Source organism: Amblyomma americanum, chromosome 9, assembly GCF_052857255.1.
Source record: "Amblyomma americanum isolate KBUSLIRL-KWMA chromosome 9, ASM5285725v1, whole genome shotgun sequence".
In the NCBI taxonomy this organism is placed as follows: Eukaryota; Metazoa; Arthropoda; class Arachnida; order Ixodida; family Ixodidae; genus Amblyomma; species Amblyomma americanum.
This window is the reverse complement of record NC_135505.1, coordinates 13,272,977-13,291,399: the sequence shown is the minus strand read 5'-3', so window position 1 is coordinate 13,291,399 and position 18,423 is coordinate 13,272,977.

Genomic DNA, 18,423 nt, shown 5'->3' with positions numbered 1-18,423 from the left:
ACTCCCTGTTTAGGTCGGGTAGCTGCAACTCAGCCGTGTCAGCGAGCACTTTGGTGAGGTTGCGCAGTGCATCCTCTTGCTCGTGACCCCAACTCCAGCGCTCGCCTTTCTTCAAAAGCTTTGTCAAAGGCGCCTGCAGCGCTGCGCACTCTGGGATGAACTGGCGATAAAAGTTCGCCATTCCCAGGAAGCGCCTGAGTCCGGCTATATCTGTGGGCGAAGGAAACTTAAGCAAAGCCTCAAGCTTATCGTCGCACGGCAGAATGCGGCCTCTGTCGATCGTGAACCCCAACAGTGTTATTCGGGTCGCGGCGATCTGTGCCTTATTCGGGTGCAAAGTGATTCCCGCGGACCTCAGCCTCTCTAGGACGTCCCTCAAGTGGCGCAGGTGTTCCTCGAACGTTTTCGAGTACACCACGATGTCGTCTAGGTACGCGAGCGCATGTTGCCACTTCGCATCTCCCAGAACACGGTCCATTAGGCGCTCATAAGTAGCGGGTGCTCCTACCAAACCAAAAGACATTCTCTTGAACTGGAAAAGGCCTCTGTGACAAGTGAAAGCAGTTTTCTCCTTGTCCCGCTCATTCATTTCAACCTGAAAGTATCCGCGGCTAGCATCGAGCGTTGTGAAGTACTTCGCCCCACCTAGGTTGGACACTAGGGAAGAAATGGTGGGTAGAGGGTAGGCGTCTTTCCTCGTAACCTCATTCAGCTTGCGGTAGTCCACGCAAAGTCGATATGTATCGTCTTTCTTTGGAACCAAGACTACCGGGAAGCCCCAAGGGCTGTTAGACCTCTCAACAACGCCAGTGTCAATAAGTTCGTCTAAGGCGCTGTCCAGTGCTTTTCTCTTGGCCAAGCTAATTGGTCTAGGATTGCACTTCCAAGGCAGTGCGTCACCCGTGTCTATTCGGTGCCTGACTAGGGTAGTGAGGCCCGGGCGGTCAGTGAATGTCGCCTTGTACTCGTAGAGGAGCGATGACAAACGTGCCTTCTCCCTCTCCGTCACGCTGTTCACTTCCGACAACAAGGGGTGCGCTGACCTTCCCTGCGCGACAGAGCAGCTTTCTACCGCTGCAACCTTCCCTCTGCCCTCTCTCTCAGCGGCGACGGTCCGCTCGCCTCCTGGATCTCGGGCTGGCGGGGTGGATTTGTCACGGTCTCCCCCCGCTCGCGCCGCGTTCGGAGCCTGAATTGTCTGCGACGCCGCGGGCGCTTTCGCGAAAGGCTTCAAGGCGCCTGACGTGCGCTCCCTGTAGCCTCCGCTGCTGATGTCTATCACAATACCTGTCTTGGCTAGGAAGTCTCGTCCAAGAATTACAGGAACGGATAAACAGGGAAGATCAACGAGGCGTTGTCACCGCACGCGTCTTTCCCAGCGAACCACTATCCTAGCAGCACCGCTTGATTGCGCTGTGCCGCTCGCGAGGCGAAAAGTGGTATCGCACTCTCTCAGCCGGATTTTGTTCTCGCGGAGATGGTTTAACACCTCGTCACCGAACAAAGAAGCGCTTGCTCCTGTATCTGGTAACGCGGTGAATTTCTTTCGAGCTATCGTTAGCTCAATGAACGGCGCTGACAGGTCAAAAGAATTTCCTACGCGACATGCCAAAGGCGCTAGCAAACCGGGGTTTTCTGTGTACGCCGCGCGGAATCGAAGGTCGATCACCGGCGGCTTTGGCCGTTTCCCGACCGTGTTTGGTCACGGGCGGGAGGGCGGCCACACTCGCGGGCGAAGTGTCCCGGCTGGTCGCACCGGTAGCGACGGTTGCCCGGGCCCCGACGGGCTAGGCGCTGGTCGCCCCGTTCCGGTCGGTCATCTCGAACTCGCGGCGCGGATGGTGGGGGCCGCGTGTCGGCCTCGCGATCTCGCCTCGGTTCGTTCCGCTCTGCGGCCGCTTCTGCTGTTCGCAACGCGTAGCTGAATGGGTCCAAAGCGCGGTCGGACAACTCCCAACCCCTTGGGACACGCTCGTCAGCAAACTGTGCTGACGCTTCAGTTCTAGATGGACTGCGCGCTGAGCTGCCATTCCACGCGCAGCGCGGCTCAAGTGACAGCGATGCGGGTGGGGGCGGCTGATACGCTCGCGCAGAGAGGATGTCTCCCTGTATGCGCTTCGCCTCAGCTACCAGCTCATCCAAATCTCTGAACCTGACTCCTCTCAGGTAAGCCGTGAAAGTCGGGTGCGCTTGTCTCGTGACACGCTCAACTTTCTCCGTGTTCGTGGCGCGAGGGTCAGCGAGGCGATAAAGTTCGTCCATCGCTCGGACGTACTCTAACAGAGAGTCGTCGGGGTGCTGGGTTCGGAGCTCCAGCTCTCTCCTCAAACGCCACTCATAGTTTGCGGGAAGGAATTCGTCGCGGAAGCTTGCGCAAAACTCCTCCATTGTCCTCGCTCGGTTGCCGGCTAGTCGGTACCAGCGGGCCGCTTGCTCCGTCAAAGAAACAGGCCCAACACGCGCGAGCATTTCGGCGTCTGCGATTCCTGTCACTTGCTGATAATGCAGCAGACGGTCGAGGTACTCATTTGCTCCCGTAATGTCGTGGTACCCCGTGTAGGTAGGCAAGTCTATCCTAACACGTGGTGACTGGGCCGGGGCTTGCAAATTGTTTTGCAAAATACCCGCTAGGCTCTGCATAACCTGCATTGCGTTCTGCAAGAGCACCTCGGATGATTGCGGACTAACGCCCCCGGAGTTGGGCGCAGCCGCTGATGGCGTCGAACGATGAGGCCTAGGTGCCTCATTGTTCGCGCCGCGGAGCGGCGAGGCGCCCGATGTGGAGCCCCCCATGCCAGGCCTAAGTCCTACCAACGCGTCAGGGGATGTTACTCGGCTATTCCGCGTGGAACGCCCAAGATTCACAAATTCAAACCCTTCCAACGGCGCGTCAAGTAGGGAGTCCTGGTTATGTGCCGCTGGCTCTGACAGCATAAACAAAGACTGCAAGTCACTCCTCTCGGCTGCCATCCTTTGTTAGGGCGACGGTAGTCGTTCGCTCCAACAAAGGTCACTGCTCGATTGCCTAGTTCGCCCCACGTTCGGGCGACAAGATATGGGGTCACTCTGCGTCCAGCCGGCCGGGAAGGCGAGCTTCCGTGCAAGCTACACGCAGGCGTTATTTAAGTACGCAACACGTTTCCCCAACCCGTGGCGCAGAGTCGCAGCCACGGCAGGTCCGGACGAAATAGGCAACGGCAGGGCACGCTAGGAAGTAGTTTATTATCCTAACGCGAGGTAAAGCACACTGCGGAAGAATGTTCTATCCGTAAAATAGATGTTCAGTAGCTCACCAAGTCGTTGACGTCGACCGGCGTTGGTGTCCGAGGCCGGCGGGCAGCGAAAGGGGTCCGTGGGGCACTTAGGTAAGGTCCGGCGGCGAGAGTCCCTTCCCGCCGCGCGATCACCCCTTTTATCCCCTCGGTCATTGCCTCCATGGCAGCAAATCGTAACCGTCAAGCTTAGTCGTGCTACCCTCTCCGCAGAAGGCAGCGCGCTGCCGTGACGTCACGTCAGTGCTGGGGCGGAAATGAGCAGAGTCGCGGGGGTGCCTTCTCTCCACATTCCTGGCGGCCAGCGCGCCCGTGTAAGTCACGGTCGCCGCTGGCGCGGGGGACGAGGACGGGATACCAGTGTATTCCACAAGCTCCATGCTGCTATGGCCCTGCTTAACCTTCACCCGCAAACGTTTTTCTATCGCTATTTCAAGTCAGTTAATCCTCACAAGAGTTGACATCTTGCAAAATAGACCATTTGCAGAAATGTGTGTCAGCTTCTCCGCAAGGCTTGTTTTCCAACCAAAAGGTCTCGTTCCCGGACGACACTCTCGCATTTTTTTTGTGGAAACGAAAAGAGTGAAGTTCCCTCTTCTGAATAAACTCAGGAATGTCGCCAGTTTACTTCCAAGTGGCCTTGAGAGAGCCATCAAGATATACAATTGTACTCATGCAGTCAACCTTCGGTAGCACTGCAGTAGAGGCTAGGCAGGAAATAGAAGGAAATGGGCCTTTGTTCCTGTGCGCCGGAAGTAGTGAGCTACCTCACGCTAAACTTTCTAAAACTTTTCTACTGAACAACACCGTCGCGCTAACTTCCTTCTCTTCCCCCTCCCCCGCGCACTCCTAGCCAGAACAAGGAACAACCCACTCCCCACTGCTCTGTGACGAAGGACGGTATCCCTCCTTTTTCTGCCTACACTCTGCTGCAGGCAGTGGGCGGCCATCCGGAGTTTTCATTCACTCGAAGAATGTGAGTGTGTCCTCTGGGTTCGAGACATTTACCAGTCTTCGTTATCACTTCCTGTTCTTGCCACGACAGGGGAGATGGGTTAGTCGGTCCCGAAATAGATTAAGGGGAATCCAACCTTTTTCTGAAAATGCGAGACTGCTGTCTATAAACGAGTACTTTGGTCGGAAGACATCCTTTTGAAGAAGCTTACTTATATAATATTGCAAGTTGTTGCAGAAAAAAACGCACTATCTCAGTGCACATACGCTTTTGTTGCATGCAGGCGGCAAAAATTCAGCCACAGTTTTGCTAGCGCCAAAAGCACAAGTGGACAACAGCTGAACAAGAGCTCGCTTCAGGTCATTTTTATTTGTAAAAAATGTTCCATGTTCATACACTGACTAACTAAATGGTAGCACCACCGCATGCATGATAGCAACGGGTGAGTGAAGACGCCCTGCTTATCATTTTACAAGGGTCAAATATACTGCGGTACGGTTTCTTATGTCTTGCAGATTTCAGCTGCAAAATCGGGCCCCTTTGAATCAACGCCGAAAGAACGCTGTAATTAAAAAAGACTAGGCCATTTACGGAAGTGGGAGCTGCGCTCTATACTTCCACTGCATGTGAGATATGTGTCATCATCATCATCATCATCATCATCATCATCATCATCATCAGCCTTACTACACCCACTGCAGGGCAAAGGCCTCTCCCATGTCTCTCCAATTAACCCTATCCTTTGCCAGCTGCATCCACCCTTTGCCTGCAAACTTCTTAATCTCATCCGCCCACCTAACCTTCTGCCGCCCCCTGCTACGCTTACTTTCTCTTGGAACCCACTCAGTTACCCTTAAAGACCAGCGGTTATCTTGCCTTCGCATTACATGCCCTGCCCAAGCCCATTTCTTTCTCTTGATTTCGACCAGGATGTCATTAACCCGTGTTTGTTCCCTCACCCACTCTGCCCGCTTCCGATCTCTTAACGTTACACCTATCATTTTTCTTTCCATGGCTCGCTGCGTTGTCCTTAACTTAAGCTGAACTCTTTTCGTTAGCCTCCACGTTTCTGCCCCGTAGGTGAGTACCGGTAAGATTATGCTGTTGTACACTTTCCTCTTGAGGGAAATTGGTAAACTGCCACTCATGATCTGCGAGAATTTGCCATATGCGCTCCACCCCATTCTTATCCTTCTAGTTTGGTCTAGCTGATGGGGCATGCATGTTCTTCAATCAGTATTATGATTTGGTATCCAGAGCTCGTGTTGTTCATTCTTTTACTTGTTTCTTGGCCTGTAGAGCATGCTCGCTTGGAAAACACCACACATACGCCTTCGCTCTTCAGACCAAATTGTCGCAGATTAAATTTTGATCTCATAATTACAATTTATGCGTTAAATATGTGTACTGCCCGTCATGTTTCAAGGATTTCTTTTTGTCACACAGGTTCGCTTGGAGAATGGATGACATCATGACGTTGACAGAAGACTGCTGAGTTATGCTGCCATTTTAAATTCAATAAGAAATAAACGCTGTCGTGCATACTGGTGTACAACCACTGGAGTCCGAAACTGCACTCTGAAGTGCAGCACGGCACGCCACAAACTTATCGCACTAACACGAACATAACCAGGAATGTGGAAGAGAAAAACATCCGTGAACTTGATGGCAGTGAGGTGCTTACCATGCCTTTTCAGCAAGCAGCTTTGTTTTGTAGGTGTATTGTAATGCTGCGTTTGGTTTCGATGTGTGTAATACATTGAAGTAGGTGCGCCATCACCGACACCTACAAAGTGAAGTGGTTTTCTTTACAGGCCCAAAAACGATCTTACTTACTTTAATAACAATGGATGCCTAGTATCACAGCGAACGTGCCTGTGCCTTACATTCGAGAAGTTGTAACAATACACTGTAATATGGGATACATTCCTCTGGACGGAAACGTTACCCGTCCAAAAGAGACGTAAGAATGCACCTAAAAGAGCAAAACACACACTTTCAGAGCAATGTTATGCCCACTGACGTGGTGCAAAGTTGCACCATAGAAGCGTTGTAAAACACTCAATAGGTAATAAGAGGACCTTGGTGTGGGCTAGTTGGTTCATACTGCTACGACACAGACTACTGACAAAGCGCAACGGAACTAGGACGAGTAGAAGAAACACGAAACGCAGGACAGGCGCTGCAGAAAAAAGAGCCCAATGTAGGAGAAATATGTTCTGAGAGGACCTTGGTGTGGGCTAGTTGGTCCATACTGCTACGACACAGACTGACAAAGCGCAACGGAACTAGGACGAGTAGAAGAAACACGAAACGCAGGACAGGCGCTGTCCTGTGCTTCGTGTTTCTTCTACTCGTCCTAGTTCCGTTGCGCTTTGTCAGTATGTGTCATTAGGTAACTATAGACCCTGCGAGGGCATGCTTACGCTTACGTTACCCTTCCTAACATGGCGTAAAAGTGAACCTAAAAGAGGAACCCATATGCTCTCGCAGAGCAATGTTACGCCCATTGTTATGGTGCAAAGTTGCTCTTTAGGAGGGTTGTAGTAAGGTCATTAGACAGGATTAACTGTAGCCCTTGCGAGTATAAGTTTGCGCCTTGGGATTGAGCATAAGCGTATTCCTAGTGGGCGCAAACATGCACCAGAAAGTGAAGCATATGTTTACACTTTCATGGCCTAAGAGTTAGTCTTTCTGAGGAGGGGTAACGTTAGTCACCAAAGGGTTATACTTACACTTGGCCAGACGGAATAACATTACCCCGATAATAGCCTAAACATTACACTGTGCGCACTTAGTCCCCCGACGAAGGTGTAACGTTACACCAAAAGAGGGTCGCCACAGCGTCAGTGGATTTACCCCCTCAAAGGACTAAGACCACTCCTTTTTTTCTTAGAGTGCACTCGCGCTGTGCATCGTCCTGAGGGCGTAACGAGGTGGCCTTCTGCGTTGCGGATTTGTGGGTCGTCCCAAGCAGTTGTGACTTTTCTCAGCTGCGCAGCGAATGTTGCATTCATCACCGAGTAATCGACTCCTGTGTCGACTAGAGCGGTAACTTTCCGGCCGTCGATAATCACTTCTAAGTCGGAAGTCCTGGCTCTTACATTGCATGTGGCACTCGGCGTCGGCTCATGGCTTCGTCGCGTATGCGAGTTGCGGGTGGGGCGTGTGGGCGATGCTTTTTTGGGTGACGGCGTCGTTTTGAAGGCAGTTTGCGTCGTGGTCGGAGATGTCATTATGTGCGGCGTCGGTACTGCGAGTGTAGGTTTTTCATGCGGCGTCGCGGGTGCAGCGTCTTCATGGGGCGTGGTCGGTGGAGGTTCTTCGGAGTTTCGATCGTGAGCAACCTCACCTCCAGAGGTTGCTGTCTTTAGTTTCCCCTACGGGGCTTGGAGACCTTCCTCGTACCGCGGCTTAGTAGCTGCGGCGTGGCGACGCAAAGCGCGAGGTGGACGGCGATGGTGAGCGCGAAAAGCGGTTCGGCATGTACTCCTCTCGACGCAGGTACTCGTCGATTTCCTGCGGACGTTGGCCGAAGCGTGGTCGTGAAGCATTAACGGCAAATCCTCGAAGACCGATACGTCGGTACGGGCAGTGACGAAGAATATGGCCGGCCTCGTCGCAATGGAAGCACAACGGCCGGTTATCGGAAGTCCTCCAGGCGTCGCATTTCCGGGGGCTTGAGCGTCGATCGTAGGCTGGGCGGGCGGGGGCAGGGAGGTGGCGTTCGGGTACAGGTTTTTCATGTCAGACAGGATGCAGGGGTTGTCGTTGGGGCTGAGAAGTCCTTACTGCAGCGGCGTAGGTCATGGCCAGGGGTTCTGTGGCCGTCGGGGTGTCAAGTGCCTGTTGCACTTCTTCCCGTACCACATCCATCAGAGTCGCTGCTTGTGGCAGTGGGGAGGATGGCAGTAATCGGCGTAGCTCCCCTCGGACGATTTCGCGGATAGCTTCCCGCAAGCTGTCGCTGGTGCTGGCCGTCGTGCCCGAACGGATTGCACAGGCAGAGGAAGGGTGATTGTACTGCCGAGCTCGGATGTCGAGGGTCTTCTCAATCGTGCAGGCTTCTTGCGTGATTTCCTCGACTGTTTTTGGCGGCCGGCGGACGAGACTGCCAAAGAGAGTTTCTTTTACGCCGCGCATTTAAAACTGAACTTTATTTTCCTTGGTCATCTTGTAGTCGGCGCGGCGAAATAGGCGCTTCATCTCCTCGACGTAACCACGGACGGGCTCATTCGGAAGCTGGATCCTGTTCTCGAGGAGTCGTTCGGCTCTTTCTTTCCTCACGACACTGGTGAATACCTTCAATAGTTCTCCCTTGAATAGCTCCCATGTCGTAAGTGACAACTCGTGGTTTTCGTACCACGTGCGGTGCGGAGCCATCCAATGAGAAAAATACGTGTCCAATTATTGCCGCATCATCACACTTGTTGAATGACGCCACACGCTCAAATTGGTCCAGCCATTCTTCGGGGTCTTCACCTAGGGATCCATTGCAAGTTGGCGGCAACCGCGGCTGCTGCAGTATGATCGGTGTCGACATCTTCGGCGAGGTTACGGTGCTCGTAGCAATGTCTTTTCGCTGTCTGGTGCGGTCCGGCAGGGTCCCGAACTCAGGCTCCTCGCCCTGGAGAAAAAGGCTGGCTCACTGAACTGCTGGCTCGTTCTCGGGTGCGAAGCGCTGAGGGCTGGCGTCACGACTTGAAGCGGGCGTCCGGAACATGGAAGGCACCCACCAATTCCACCAGGTGTTACGTAGTGGTGACTACAGTCGAAGGAGCGATGAAGACGGACAAATGGTCTTCTGAAAGAAAACTGTTTATTGGGTTGACTCGGCGGTGGTGAAGCGACAAGCTTGCTCGGCGGTCGTCGAACAGAATGCCCGCAGCTGTCGGCCGTGCTCAATTTGAAGCTGATAGTGAACTTTCGAGATAAAGCGTGCAAAGTTACTAGAAAATTCCGGAACAACGTAGAACCAGCTCTCCCTGGCTGCGATCAATCGAGATATAGTCGCGTCTCGTGTCGGAAACGAAGCGATAAAGTGGTGTTCCCGCAGATTTGAAGAAGGAAAAAACACTGCAAACATTAGCGGCAATATATAGACTACACGGAAAGACAGTTTTTTTTATCCATATTGGCTTGAAGGCTAACGAAAAGCAAGAGATGTAACGTTTACCACTGGCGTTGCCCTAATCACAATGACTGGACTTCCTGCTGCTACTTGCTGCTGCTTGCTGTTATGTGTACAGCGCAGTCGCCAGTGCCTGTGCAGTGAACAGTAACTAATAAACTGCACTCCAGGCTAGTGCTGGGTGAAAAGGAGAAATTCTTTCTTTTGTGCGCTTTTACCTTTTTCTTCTCTTTCAGTCCACTCTCTGCATGCATAATTTTTTTTTTCGAGCAGACCAGGAAATACCTCAGTGAATACAACAGCGGATCCCTTCTGCATGCACGGTTATTGGTTTTCGTGTCGCTTAACCGAGCGCTGCGAATAGGAGATCGAACTGGACGCCATTCAAGACTCCCTTCAGTACAGTGTCCCCACAATGAAGTTTTTTCTTATGTGACACGTTTGCCTGGGCGCCGGAGTACGGGTCAGCCACCCTGTTTACGGCTGCAGGAAGCGGGTGTCCCCTGTTGTGCCCAAACTTTAGCTGGATGGGACAGAGGCTCGCGGCCCTTTTGCAAAGACGCATCCCCCTGGGCGCCTTCGTGCGAGTGCGCAGGTCGTGCGCGATGTCCATTCATAGGAATACCCGTCGCGCAGCTTTCAGACGCCAGAACCGACACGCCCATTGTGAGAGCACGTCCACTATATACTACGCTCCGTGGACACGCATGCGGGTCTTTTCTTTATTCCCGGACAAAGCACTGCGCCCGCGAGGGAAGCAAAGTTTAGTTTTGCCGCCATTTCTGCGGGTATTGCGGGTTCCGAAACCTGTGGGCGTTTGACGGGAAATCTGCAAAATGCTGCGTCCCGAAGCAAAGCTAGCGTCTTTGGTTTTTCTGCCCGATCGACAGCCTTGAGAGAAGCGTTAAGCCCAGTAGCAATCAGGGATCGCGTGCTGAGTGGAGTAGCTGCCTCATCCGAGCATGCCTGTTCGGCAAACGGAACGAGGGGATTGACTGAGACGTCGTGCTGTTCCGCCGGCTTTCTCCTTGGCTTTCTGTGGGGTCGGCCAAGTTCTCTACACCTGGGCTTAGCCGAGAATAGAGGAGTCCCGCTGAGGCACTGCTTGCACATCGGCCACTTGTGTCTACAGTCGCTGTAATTAAGGTATTTAGCTGCGGCGCACTAAGAATGAAAGATGAAATTCTCAGGCGCACCTAATTACATCATGTGTTGGCAAATCGATACATTGCAGGCTATTCGTACCTTTATTTTTTCTTATCGTGCATGGTGGTATTTGCTGATATATACGTCGGTCTGCACGCAAGCAGATATCCCTAGGAGTTAGTAAGGGTTGACATGGATGTACAGTTGTCACTTCCGGTCGGTTGAAGTCATTTTACACCAGCGAATATGAATTATCTGGTATGGAAGTATACTTCCCCTCAACCAATGTATGCCACCCCTCCCCCATTATGTAATGGTTTTATGGAACCCTTAAGGGTTAATAAATGAGTCCAAAAACTGTAATTTATGGCTCTTTGCACCATGTGACATTAACTGTAATATAGTCGACCAGTGAACATTTTCTTTCATTTACCATACCTTTTGAGATTTCATCGTGTTTTAGGTTTATCACACTGTTATGTCTTTTATTGCTTTCAAGGCCCTTTGCACCATGTGACCTTGTCTGCATCTTATTACTTCTGCCACTGCCTTCCTATACATTGTGCTCGTTTCTGCTTAATAAAATCAATTGTCAGATCAGAGCTTTTTCCTGTACCTTCCTTGTTCCGGCTTCGGGCACTTCCGAACGCGTGTCTTACTGACGTCACAATGGCCCAACTATCCCAGCAAAAAATTATACTTGAAACCCTTGTGGTACACAGAGCACAGTGATTGGAACGGAACGCTATGGCCCTGGAAGTACAGACGCGAAATGCGTAACTACTGAAACCAACGTGATACTGATCGATTTAGTATTACTTTAAACGGCTTTCGCTAGCAAGTTTTATTCACACGTCAGGAACACGCTTAATATTTTGTAAGTAGAAAGCCTCAACGCCCGTGCTTTAGGAATTAAAGCAAACAAGCCTGAAAGCAAAATTGCCGCCACCTTATACTTCAAAATGTCCAATATTTCCCCCAGAGAGGTGCTTTAATGTGACACAGGAGAACTCCATCAAATTATTATTACCATCAAAATCTGATAATCTGGTTCTTTCAGCGCACGTTAACATCTGTGCGGCACCAAAAGGCGCATTTGTGGCTGAGAAATGCGATGTTATCGGTTTTCACACTGCCTCTGGATACCGCGTCCTTACTCTTTGTCGACGCGCGCAGTTTACTTCCGAAATCCGCAGGTCATAGCAGCATCTCTATTTCGTTTTCAGTCCGTGAACAGCATAGTGCGTATGTGTTTGTGAAGCCGCCGGAAGAACTTTCCGGTGAGTGCACATCCGGGCACCCATATCCACCCTCCATCAATCAAAACCCACAAAACAGCTTAACAAACAAGCGGCGGTGGAATCTACTTTAAAGACTCAAAGGCAAGTCGACCAAACTAAAAGTTAAATGTACGAGCAATACAACTCACGCATATTTATCGCATATGAGGTCGTGTGACATGACATCTGCATATATCGGCCTTTACTAGGCAGCCGAAGCTTCGTTTTCTGCCAGCTTGATCTTTTCGTCGTGAGCATGCTGTGATCTGTCGCAATAGGCCAACTTCAATTTGTCTTCAGTGCTAAAGTGCGCAGTGCTGTCACCTAACGGGGGTTTACGCAGTCAAATGCAAAAAAAAGCGAAGTAATAAACATTCCCTGCGCTCCTTGGTTTCGGTGACTTTTGGTTTCCTTCATGTATGTCGTAACGAGCCCCTCTCTCCATTTCTGTTGGCTGCTTGATAGGTTAACGAGGGCCTTGGTTGTCGCTGTCTTGATGCCATAGGCTGTACAAGAAGGCTCTCGGACAGTTTCTGCCCCTCACTGTTCGATCACGTTTCGCGTGGCGCTCTCGGTAATGAAGGGCGCACTACGTCCGCCGCTATGGGCGATGATGAACGCTCTCGAGGTTCGGTTACACTATACATAAGTATACCCTCGAAAAACAGGCGATTGGACAGCCGTCGCCGTAGCTCAATCGGGGAAGCAGCGCACATGAAATTCGGAGTTCCTGTATTCAGATGTTGTTGTTGTTGCCTCAAATACGATGGCACATACCGACGGTGGGGGATTGGCCTGGGTTTTGTGCAGATCTAAAAATCTCAAACAGATTTATCTCAAGAGGCTCATTAATAGCGAGGACTCTGAGAGAAAAAGAAAATCACGAATTTTGAGAGAGCTTGAGGAAATCGGAATGAAAATCGAGGAAACGAAGTGGTGCGAGCAGAATAACTAAAGTTTAAGAATTAATCAGAAAGAAAATAATTTTGAGAGGAAGGTAAAGGCATCGAGAAGTTCACACAAAAATCTCCCGGTTTCAATGATATACCCGTGAAGAAGCTGACACACCTGCCCAATGGCATGCCCTTTGAGGGTCGCACCGAAGGAGAGGTGGACGGGAAGACTGAACGGCAGCCCTAATTGAGCGAGAGGATTTTGCACGAACTTAATTCTGTGCCCTGCAAACCGCCGGCAGTAGAGGATGAAAGGATCTATCGTTTCAACGTCCCCGCATGACGCACATAGATTCGGCGGCTTGAACCCAGATTGGCATAAATAAAGATTAAGGCGAGGAATCCTACAGCGCAACCGCGCCGTAGAAACCTCACATTGTCTTGATGCGCAGGAACGTGTGTTCCATGGGAATATCAAATGTTCAAAACCCGCTGTACCAAGGATGAGCTCATGGCTCAGGTAATGGTGTATTAGGTAACGTTCATAACGGGACGTGGCCAGCAGGGTGAGGTTCGGAACGACATGGGCAACAGGCCCATTAATGACCGATTTCGGTTCAGATCACAGCGGTGGCATGCATGTGGTTGTTTTTCGGTTTCCTTCTCGTTTACCAACAGTTTACTAAAAGAACAGATCCTGATATCTTAAAGCAATATAAGGCGTATCGAAATAAAGAAAGAGGATAAAGATACATTTACTTGGAATTCCAGAGTTTGCGAAAGAAAAGTGACCTCGTATGGAAAAAGTTGAACACAGTTTTTAAACGCACGAAACTTTCACTTAGACTCAGGAAGTTGTCAATGAATGACTGTTCAGTGTCTGGCTGTGCCTTTGCGGAATGGTTTAATGAGTAGTTGCTTTATTATTCTGATCATGGTATACTTGAAGATTTTTACAATTTTATGCCCGTTATAAATAATTCATCTGCTTTTCTAAGCCTTGTAACAGAGGATCAAGTTACATCAGTTTTTTTCTTCTTTAACAGTTCAAGCTGCGACGCTGAAGAAGTTCAGACACGTCCGGTGAAATATATGTTGCATGTTTTAAATCCATATTTAACCAATATTTATAACCTTTGCTAACGAGTGCATGCTTTCCAAAACGAATGCAAATCGCTAAAAACTATGCTCTTCAAAAAGGTGATCCTAATGATATGAATAATTACCGACCGATCTCCGTCCTACGAATATTTTCAAAAGTCTTGGAGAGGCTTATCCATTATCAGCTTTGCTCGTTTATTGACTTACACAAATTTATTTCAGATGCTCAGTATGGATCAAGGAAGAACAAATCGACCGAATTAGCTTTGCTGGAACAGAAAGAATTTATTTTATACGAATTTGAAAAAACGAACTTATACAAGGTACTTATGCCGGCTTTTCTAAAGCATTCGATTGTATTCATAACTTCACTTTGCTGAAGAAACTAGAAATTTATGCAATCCGAGGACATTTTCTTGAACTTATCAAAACCATATATCAGCTTTCGACAGCAGTTCGTTCAAATTGAAGCGTATCGTTCTGATTTAAAATCTATATTTAAAGGTTCTCCTCGGGGCGGCATTCTTGGTCCACTTCTTTTTAACAGTTACATCAATCATCTCCCTAACCTCTCTGCTAAGCCTAAATACGTTTTGTATGCCAACGACGCTAGTATAGTTCTATCTTCCCCAGATTGCCATATCTTACACAACGACACGAATTCTCTCGTTACCAAGCTAAAGACGTGGTCAATAGTGGACCATTTAAACATAAATGTTAATAAGACTAACGCTGTAACACTTAGACCTAAAGCGAAACAGTTAAATTCTCACGTAAGCTTAATTTATGGTGGTGCAACAATGGAAATCACAAATAATTTAAATTCTGGGTGTTACATTTTCTTAGAGCGTGCTATGGATAGTCATATTGATGCTGTTTTAACTAAATTAGCTCGAGCAGTTCGCATTATTTCCCATTACAGATCATATCTCCCGTATCAAGTAAAGATCCTGCTTTATAATTTCCTGTTTTACTCTCATCTTAATTATTTTTTCCTGATCTGGGGCACAACCACGTATGCAAATTTGCAAAAGATGATTATACTTCAAAAAAAGCTTATCATAATACTTTGTAATCTACCATACAACAGTCACTCGCAAGGTCTTTTACCCAAAGAGAACATAATACCAGTATTAAATCTTTACAATTATAAGCTAGCACTTGCATTCCAGCGTGAACTAAAACACCATATTGAATCTCTGCATGAGTTGTCATTACTGGAAACGAGCAGTGTGTGTTACCCTACCCCTCACAAAGAGGAGAGGATTGTACCAACTTCTAGAAGCAACTACGCTATGAGAAAAAATTATCCTTCACAGTTCCAACACTATTAAACCACTAAAAAAATCCTGTACTGACCTGCTTAAAATATCTAAACACGAATTGCGACAACTTCACTGCATACATTCTTAAAAACTTCACCTGCATTCCTATAATGTGTAAATTTAATCCTGTGTTTATTGTACTGCTTTGTATCCTCTGTATTTATTGCATTGGTTGTTGTTCTATTTTCTCAGTTTCTATTTCATTTTTGATCCTGTTATTTTTGGCTCTGCTAAATTGCGATGACATTATATGTATACTTGCGTGTGTCTTTCCTTGCTTTGCTGTTGTCCTGTAGAGGGGGCCTGTGGGCCTTTGTCAAGCTGCCGTGTACGAGCAGCTTTTACCCACGACCTCCTCCATCATCCCGATGGAAATAAAGAATATTATTATTATTACAAACTAGCTTTAGGAGATGAAAATAAATTAACCATTAATACCCCAATGGTGAACACCACAAATTAAAACAGAAAATATCCCTGTCCTCGCTGGTTTCCTTCATGTGTGTCATAGCGAGCCTCTCTTTTCGCTTCGCTTGTCTGCCCAAGAGAAAAGGGGCATTTGTTAGGACGTAGATCATCCCTAATGGTTCCGTTCGTGTTCTGGGAAGTCCGAATCGGTCGTTTTCGTGTGAAAGTACTGCTTCACGCGGTGTAACCGTTTCTGTGGAGCTGACCGTGACAAGACGTAGAAAATCAAGAGCCCATGCAGAAATAAAAAAAAAACATTGTGGCGACTGGGATTCGAACCCACGGCGGCGCGAACAGATCAGATGCGTTGGTCGCTGTGCGAAGGTACAATGCTCTCTCCGCAGCCGATCACGCCTCGTGAAACACACTCTCGCACATTGCACTGCACATCGTGGTCTTCATCAGCTATGAGTCGATAACAGACCAGATCAGCTTAACCTCGATCAGAGCGTAACCTGAGTCCTATGTTGTCGCCAGGCGTACCGATGACCCATAAAAGCAAAACCTTGAGCCAACCAGGCTAAACACATGCTGTCGCTCGTATACTTTTTGCGGTACGTTAAAACCCTACCACTTTTTCAGAGCTGTAGCTCTAACTCATCACATTTCTCGATTTCTTGGGGTCTGCTACCACCTCCCTTCGGCGTGAAATTTTCCAAGTCAAAGGAATTCAAGATGGCGGGCCCCATAGTAAATAGATATAGCAACCCAAATGGTGATTGACAGGTGACGTCACTAACATGTCCAATTGGTGATTGATTGGTGACGTCACTGATATGTCCAATTGGCGATTGATTGGTGATGTCTCTTACGCCGCACAAGCCGAACTGATGGCAGCACCTGCCATCGCAGGTCCATCGTTTAACCGCTGCACCACTGAGCCAGCAGTGGTATGAGCGCTCCCAAGGATCCATAAATGTAAAGTCGAGAAAAATCAATTGCGCATATATGTACGTCAACCCACTAAAGCTATTGCGTCGTAACTTTAATGCGGCGCTTAAGTGTTCCCTTCAATTCTTTCCTGCCATCACCAGGTTGCTAACAGAACAGAACTTGAGGAGATAGCGTCCATGGATCCCTTCAGAGGCCATGGGTCCTTTGCTGTCTTCGCAGACACGGACACTGTTTTTTCTTTCCTCATCACATAATGATTAACGTACCCTTAAGAGTAAAATGCGACATCCGAAATTCCACCTGCGCAAGTGTTCCTTCTCTTTCGCCGAGGTTCTGTCTACACCCCCACATATGTGGAAGTGGTCATTTTATAATTACTGTTTTCTGTTCTGTCACAGTATTTGTTTGTTAATAAATCTAATATAAAAATTGTAATTACAACGGCCACTGGGAGCACGTTCACAGCCCTGTGGGCAGGTTGGCATCTGTAATAGAGGGCAGGTTTGCTATCTGCAACGCTGGGCAGGTTGCTCACATTAAGCACAGAGGTTACCACCTGCTATGGTGGGCAGGCTGGGATGACGTCACAAAGAAAACGCGACCTCTTTCGACCTATAAACTGTGGCCTACCGTGGCTGCTGGTCCGCCTGCTTTTCCGTGACGCGGACAGATGGACGGCCAGACGGACGGACGGACACTGGCTTCACTCCTGAAAGGTACCTCTAATGCTGCCGCATTAAAAATTCGCATTGAATGCCAAAAAAAAATGTTCACTAAGTGCATTCCTGATATACTAGAACTATACATCAAGGTCCTGAGACTTTTATGTGTACTTTTCAGTAAAGACTTGTGATATTGTTACAAACAATACGATGAAGATGGCAGTGGCGCTAAACGGAGCGCTCGCGCTAGGCCCATAGACATTAAATCATACTCTGGCTACCGATTCACGGAGCCTATCAGCATTAGTGCCGAGGGTAGTGCATCACTGATTAAAAACCTTAAGTTATCCTCATCTGCTGGAGTGGACGACATAAGCTCTAAAATTCTTAAAAACATCATTTGAATTTACCTAGAGATTTTGCGTCATATATTTCAGCAATATTTTATCATCCGGAGAACTCCATACTGACTACAAAATTGCGAAGGTTATCCCTGTCTTAAAAACCGGTAACAAGAGCTCACCTGATAACAATCGCCATCTCTCGTTAACATGCATATGCTGTAAATTTCTTGAACATATTGCTGTAAATTACTTGAATACCCCACATTTACAACCATCTAGAACGTAATGACTTTTTCTTTTCTGATCTGCATGGTATTAGGAAAGGCTACTCGTGCGATACCCAGTTATTTCAATTTACTGGTGACTTGCACTTTAGCATGGATGATAACCAGCAAAGAAATGGATTTTTTTTTTAGATTTCTCAAAAGCGTTTTACACAGCTGCACATGGCTGGCTGTTTACTAAATTATCCACTCTTTCTCTTGATTCTCTCACGTTATCTTGGTTTTGTAACTATCTCTCCTTTCGTCACCAATTCAATGTTGTCAACAGACCTTCCTCCCCACTAAGTGATGCAACAACTGGCGTGCCACAGTGAAGCGTGTTCGGACCCTTGCTTTCCACTATTTACATTAACGACCTTCCTAATACAATTTCATCCTGTTTACTACTTTTGGCAGATGGCTGTGTTGTTTACCGCAAGATCAGTTCAGAGACTGACCACCTGACCCTTCAAAATGATCTTAGCATTATTGTTGATTTGCGTTAAAAGTGGAGCATGATTCTAAACCCCACTAAATCTAAATCTATGACATTTATAAGGAAACAGGATGTGTCTAATTTCAACTATTCTGTTACTAACACCGTCCTATCCAAAGTTATATTTTATAAATATCTCGGAATTCAACTCGCAGGAAATCTTTCATGATGTCACATTTCAGTAGCCTGTAAT